The sequence below is a fragment of the Bactrocera tryoni genome, unplaced genomic scaffold (assembly GCF_016617805.1).
Source record: "Bactrocera tryoni isolate S06 unplaced genomic scaffold, CSIRO_BtryS06_freeze2 scaffold_25, whole genome shotgun sequence".
NCBI classification, from domain to species: domain Eukaryota; kingdom Metazoa; phylum Arthropoda; class Insecta; order Diptera; family Tephritidae; genus Bactrocera; species Bactrocera tryoni.
This window is the reverse complement of record NW_024395977.1, coordinates 19786479-19794167: the sequence shown is the minus strand read 5'-3', so window position 1 is coordinate 19794167 and position 7689 is coordinate 19786479.

Here is a 7689-nt window from a genome sequence, read left to right as displayed (position 1 = left end):
AGATGTGAATTTTACAAGCTTAAGTATCGTATAATAAGTGATATGTAGAGTATATGTTAATTCATTTAAATTTTGCTTACTATTTCATTAGATTTTCAAACAAGAAATATTCTACATTAAAACGGAAACGCTACACATCAGAGTCATTCGGTGAAAACCTTTCATTTGTAGATTCCATTGGTTCCTTCGTCGAAAGTGAAACCGGTTCAGATATGGTATAGAGTCTAAAGTCCTGGAAAATTATAAATTGCTGCAGCAAGATATTCTATTTGTATATCCGAGGAGCTAGAGAATAGGCTTGGGTTTTTGTAAAATAAACAAAATTGAAATGAAGTTACCTAATCCCATACTTCCATCTCACGTATCATGATGTTGGATCATATATTAGTTTGATGTAAATTTCGCGGACTTTTATATTAAATATGTGTTACTTAAAACAATGAATCTTATGATATGAAATTGGAGACTGTTATATAAGTGACCTTTTAAAAGACGAAACTGCCCCTTTTATTATAATTTTATTACAAATAGCATTTAACGCATTTATTTGAAATTTTAAATTTCCGCATTATTATTATCTAGTTCAATATCTAAGAAAAACATATTTAAAGGTTCCTTAGTAATGTGACTTTTTATGTTATTAACACTTCGAACAGCATGTCCAAGGTGCTCAACTATGGCTTTAATTGTTTCCAATGGCTATTATTAAGAAGATTCTTGATTATGGCGCGATAGGCTCTGTCTTGCTTTAGTTGAAACGTATGAAACTTAATATTCAGCCTTATCGTGAACTTCGTGTAAACACCGTTGGGTTTTTACTATCGTGAACTTCACATGGAAAATATTTCCCATATTCGAAAATTTCAAAGTCACCCCGAAGTTCGAAAATCTTTATATTAAGTATATGGAGGCTAAGGAAATATTGGACCTATTCAACCAATTTTTGACATACAAACACACCATTATAAAAGAAGAATTATCCCTTAATTTCAGTAATTCATCTCACAAATTGACCGACATTTTCGATCAAAAGCCGACTATAGGTACCGGTGTCTAAATATTCGGTACCAAGGGGCTTGAACAGTTTTTATTGGATTTGAACAAATTTTGGTCATAATGGGGCACAATAAAGACATTATTAGTGCAAAGTTTTCTCCCATTATATTAATTGCTTCTCGATTCGTGTACTGGAAACTGAATGAATCACGTGTAGTTGCGCTATATGGGAAGTGGGCGTGGTTATTTTTCGACTTCGCTCATTTTCAAAACGTGACATAGAAATATAAAAAAATACAACATATTAAATTTTGTCGAAATTGGTTGGTCGGGTCTCGAGAAATGAGATTTAACCAAAAAGTGGGCGGTGCCACGCTTATCCTCCAATTTTCACACCAGTTAGCGCTTTCTTATACCATCTGGGTGGTAAAATTTAATGTCTTTGGCGTATTTAGTTATTGATTTATCGCGTTTTTAGTAGTTGTTACAGTACCGTTATATGGGAAGTGAATGGGTTTTCATTCCAATTTCATCCATTTGCACAATATTGATAGGAGTTCCTATAATATTCGTGCGGAGCGAATTTGGTTGCTGTAGCTTTAGTGATTTAGGAGATATATACATTAAACTTATTAGGGAGCGGACCACTCCCACTTTCTCAAAATTTGTTTCCCAAAGGTTCCCTGCCCACAGCGATCCCCAACATGAGTTTTATATCTTAACTAAATGGTTAGTTATGGCACTGTATATGTTTTCGGTTAATGTCGATTTGTGGGCTTTGCAGTGATCCGATTACGCCCATCTAGGAACTCGAACTTTTTTTTTGCACTTAGAAACTCACATACCTGTGTTGTTTGAGGAGTTATGCACACTAAACTTGTTAGAGGGCGGGGCCACGCCTCCTTTTTTTAAAACTATTGCCCACAGGTGCCCCTTGCTACTGCAATCATCTCTACCAAAATATAGCTTTTTATCTTAATTAAGAGCTTAGTTATGGCGCTCTACGTTTTTTCGGATAATGGCGATTTGTGGGCGTAGCAGTGGTCCGATTACACCCATCTACGAACTTGCTTTTGTACTAAGGAGCGCACGTAGCAAGTTTCATCAAGATATATACATTTTGACTCAAGTTACACCTTTCACGGCCGAATGGACAGACAGACAGTAAACCGGATTTCAACTTTTCACGTCACCCTGATCTTTCATATTTTTTCATATATATATAACCTTATATCTATCTCGATTAGTTAGGTGAACAAAACTATAATACTCTGTAGCAACTGGTTGCGAGAGTATAAAAATAAAAATATTGGCTGCAAAGAGAAGCTTAAGCATTAACTAGTAATGCTGTTTTATATAGTACACCTCTTCGTTGTTTTTTTCTGTAATTAGGGAACTATATTTACTTCCTTTATACATATTTTATTTAAATTTTATTGAAAGTGGGTGTTAATAAAACGTTTGAATAAAATTAAGTATATTTATTTTAAAGAAAAAATAATATGGTTTTTTGAATGGAACTATTGATTTTAAAAGGAAAACGATTTACATTTAAATTAATAAAGCAGGTTTTTTTCTAGCCTCATTGATATAATGTGCTGTCAAAAAAGTCTTGCGGTATTTTTATTAATTTTTTTTTTTATTGAAATTGAAATAAATTTTTGATGACTCATGCTCTTGACCGATGCTACGGCTGCTACTATGCCGGTCTTTTTCGACCAATTCAGCGATTTTATCGCAATTTTCGACGACAGGCCTTCCGGAGCGTGGCGCATCTTCGACCACCTCTACACCAGAACGAAAACGTTGAAACCATAAACTGCACAATTTTTATTGGCGGCTTGAGATGCATTTTTGCCTCTGTCGTAGTACGAGTAGTACTGTAAAATATGCCGTATTTTCTCTTTATTTTGCTCCATGTTTGCGACGCTATAACTCACGAAAGACTTAAAAGAAACGACATTCAATCAAACACGTGTTAGCGCGTGAAATGAGCTTTCCAAAAAGGTATAGGGTGACCCGATGCGACGAATAAAACTAGAACTACGCGCTTTCAGCGCCAACTAGCGAAAATACCGCAAGACTTTTTTGACAAACAATATGTATGTAGGAGGAGCTGGATTCAGTTTCATCAAACTGTATTGCTTTAAAAACTTCAGCCTGGGAAGATTCATTTGTAATAAAATATGTGTCATCGCATCGGTAATTTATACAAATGTGTAACGCACATCAAACGTCAATAATTTGTGAAACTTTTTTAGGAGCGTAATGCAATTGCCTAGCTTCCAGTACACATCTCCATCGATTTTTTAAAACACCATTTGTTCTCTCCGCAACATCACACGCGCTTGAGTTAAGGAACGTATTTCTTATGATAAAAACAGAAAGAATCAAAACAGCATTCAAGAAAATGCATCAAAACAAACTTGACTTGGAACAATAGAAATGGACTATCACTACAACAAACAATCCTAAACAACCTTGAGTTTGAATAAATAATATCGTCCCCTCAATATAACAATAGCGTATAATTTTTTTTGGGTTTTGAGAAAATCGTGTTTAAAGTTTTTGTCAAATTAGATGTCTATTAAAACCTCAATATCGCGGTAAATAAAAATTCTTCATAGTGGATTTTTCGATGAGTACTTTATACCGTTTCTTGTCTTTAAATTTACCAAGTTTTTTTATTCTACGCATCCTTTAAGGCCATAATTATGTTAATCAAGGCGCAAGTCCTCCATATAGGCCATTTTATTTTTTAAGGAATTCGTATGATGTATCTGATACACTATTTTATTTTGTATGGTATACGCTGTTTTATTCAATAATTTTACGGTATTTTTATTAAAATATTTGATCTCAAAAATATCATTTTGTAACATTATAAAACAATAATTAATTCATAGTTTTGTTAATTCTGTGGCATTTATTCATTACTTTCCAATTTGGGTTATTATAAACCAAAAATTGTGACAAATTAAGGTATACATTGCGTGAATCAAAAATAACTAGAAATTCATTCGTCTTCATTCTCTTCCTCTGCTACATCTGGCTCATCTAAACAATTTCGCTTGTTTCCACCTCGTAAGTTAAAAAAAAAATGACTGCGAGCCCCGAGGAATTACACCCTTTTTGCACAAATTTTGAATATCATGCAGCTTTCGATTACAAATTGGCAGCTTTTTATTGTATTTGCCACTAAACGAAAAGTTGAACACTTCTTTTTGAGGTATCTCTATGTCCGGCAATCCCACAGCGAAATCAAACTCATCTGTCTTTGGAGCAATTTCCACAACGACTGGTGGTTTCGTGTCATAGCCTGTTGATATTTACCTTACTTACTTCACTTACATTATATAAAAGACGATACTCACTCAGATGTTTAAAATCCATATTTTTAATGAACAAACTTTCTCTGCGAAATGAATTTGCAAGCTGAAATTTCAAATGACTACAATATTTCCTTGGCATTCATGTAGTCAAAACAACGTAAAAATCGCATAGGCTACTACTCTTGTAAATTTCTGATAAAACTTTCGAATTTGTATTGAAAATAAAACAGCTTATGTGGAGTACAGAAATGGTCGGAATAAAACTATTTTTCAAACAATAGTGTATATTATTATAAGCTATTTTATGAGTTAAAGTTTTGATAAATTGTATTTATTTCTACAGGCTAAAATGGAGTATAATGCGCATACACTACTATTCTTTTAACAACTTTGCAGTAGCAATTTCAAGCAAACTAGCGCATATGAGCTTATACACTTATTGAAGGAAACATGAAATTATACACCATTTTTTCCAATGACATTTTGACCCACTTTGTGGAAGTAGAATTTGACGAAATTTTGACCAGACTTAGAATCAATGATGGAGATTCTATATATGCAATAAAAAAATAATGGCGTATGAGCACATACGCTATTGTTATATCGAGGGGACGATATATAATAAATAAATGTATCTAAGCAAAATACATATAGCATATGTGTAATCAAACCTAAACAAATAATATAATATGCAGTTAGTATAATAGTAAGAACCATCTAATAAGTTAGTCTTAAGAGTATTAATAAACAGTACACATTTTGGTGTAGCTCAATAGTATATTCCTTTCACTCTTTTTTAATTCATGTAAAAATTAACTGAGATCTCAACCGGACCAAACCAAAAGCCCACATTTTATTCCGAAAGGAATAAAACTAAAAATTTCACAGAAAGTGGGACTTCCAGCACCAAATACATGAAAAAAGTGCAGAAACAAATGACAATGGATATATGTATAAATCCTGTTACAGCAGAGAATACTTCCAAAATGAATCAATAGCAGATCCTGAAAAAACGGACAGCGGCAAATTCAGCAAGATTCAGAACAGACCCTGGAACAGCGGATAGCGACAATTCCTGAAAAAGTGGAACAAGGTAAATAAATATAGGTCTTAAAATAGTGGATAATACTTTCACCAAGATTCGCAATAGACCCTGAAACAGCGGACAACGTTGATTCCTGGAAAAGATAAAACAAAAAACCCACATTCCCACAAATAGGAGACCCCAGCATCACTACATACCAAATTAAAGGATGGGAAATATTAAACAAATATCAAAAGAAATCTCAAGGATCAATCTCAACAACGACAACCTCCATCAGTCTCAATGGACGTGGATCGACTTTGTCAAAGAAAAAATTCAGCAATTGATAATTGACGGAATGACATAGCCAATAATTCCAAAAAAGGCACCGAAAACACGGCAATCCAAAAACTATTCAAAACTAAATCATATGAAAAGAGAAAGCATCATAAGAAACATGCAAAAATTACTAAGTATATTATATGAAAGGGTATTAAATATAAACATAAAAAATTAATCAAACACTTACAATATTTAGTAATTTTACGCGGACTTCAAGCCTTGATGTTTTTAAATGAGGACATTTCGTATGGATAAAAACAGAATGTATCTAAACAACATTAAAGAAAATGCACCAAAACAACCTTGAGTTTGAATACCACAACAGCCTTATCTTAGCACAAAGGAAATGTATCTAAACAAAATATATATTTGTAAACAAACCTAAACAAATAAAATAATATATATCTGTATCCAAACAATCCATCAATTAGTAATAAGTAAACATTCTAGTTAAAATAGCAGTAAGAACCATGTAATAAGTTAGTCTTAAGAATATTAAGAAAAAGTAAACATTTCGGTGCAGCTCTAAAATATATTCTTTTGACTCATTTTTACTTCATGTAAAAATTAACTCCTGCGTGTACTTCATTGAATTTTCGTTCGGAAGATCTTTCTGCCGTGGATCGGTGGGGTGTTAGCAGCGAAGGCTCAAGTGGATAGCCAGCGTCACCTATGAAAAAATTTATATATTTAATGATTAAAATATTTAATTAAAAATGTACCTAGCATCCAAATGTTTCTTGTGCCCCGATATACTCCTGATCCATTAAAGTTCTTAAATGACTGGTGTTCCAAATTAATAAATCGTTGCAGGCTCCAGGGTGTGTAGCATCTACATATCTTATCTTCAATTTATCATCACATACCTTTAAATAAACTTTTATTAACAAACATATTCACACAAGAAAATTTCTTTAATTTACCAGGAAAACATTCATATGATGCAGAATTTCTGTTGTAGTGTAAGTGTTTATTACTTGTGGGAGCTATAATTTTTACTTGCGTGTCATCCATGCAACCAATGATGGCAGGAATATTAAATCTTTGGTAAAAATTTAAATTTATTTCCTGCATCTCCTTTTTAGTAGGCCACGTTATCCACAGAGATTTGACTCGAATACGTCCAACACTTCAGAAAGGATTTCACTGAAGCTGGACTGTGATAAGCTAACATCCATTTGCCTACCTATACCTTTTTGATACGCTCCTTCTCCAAAAAGTCGCAAACAAGCTAATAGTTGTACAACTGAGTCAATTACAAAACGTTTTTTTCGCCATTGGCAAGCCATTTTATAATACTTCCAATAAGTATTGAAATGTAGGCTTGTTAATTCTATATAACTGTTTAAATCTATATATTTTTGAGAAATTTTTATGTATTTCTTAAATAAATTAATAAATAAATAAACTTACATTATATTGGGTAATTCGAGAGGATTAGTCTTATCTTTAAATTCCGTCGATTAATTCTTTCAGTCAACTGCTGGCGGGATTGTTTTCCTCTTCCAATATATTTTCGCAAGTACACACTATTTCATTTTACAATATTAAATTGTTTAACAAAGATTAAAGTTAACAATTTAAATTTTTACATTTTAGATGACAAAACTTAGAACAAAAACATCTGTGTCAAATTATGTATTTAGGGTTACAATATTTAAATCGAAATTCAAACACAAGCCTTCGTTCACGCGAAGATAAAGCTAATTGTGAAATCATAAGCAAACATTTGTGAAATATTAATACCACTAATCCATTATAATACCATCCGTGGAGGATGGAGTCATGTGTGGAAGATCACGCAAGTGAGGAAAGTTCTCTGATCGATATTCACTTGGGAGTGGCCAGAAACGATTATTTTACACATGGCTCAAGCAGCTCACTACTTCCGGTTTTTGACCAAGTATCCTCTGGGTAGCCTAAGAACATCCTGTTCGAAGGCGAGGCTAATGTGAGAAGGCGAAACACCCTTCCGCAGGGTTGTGCGCTGGGTTT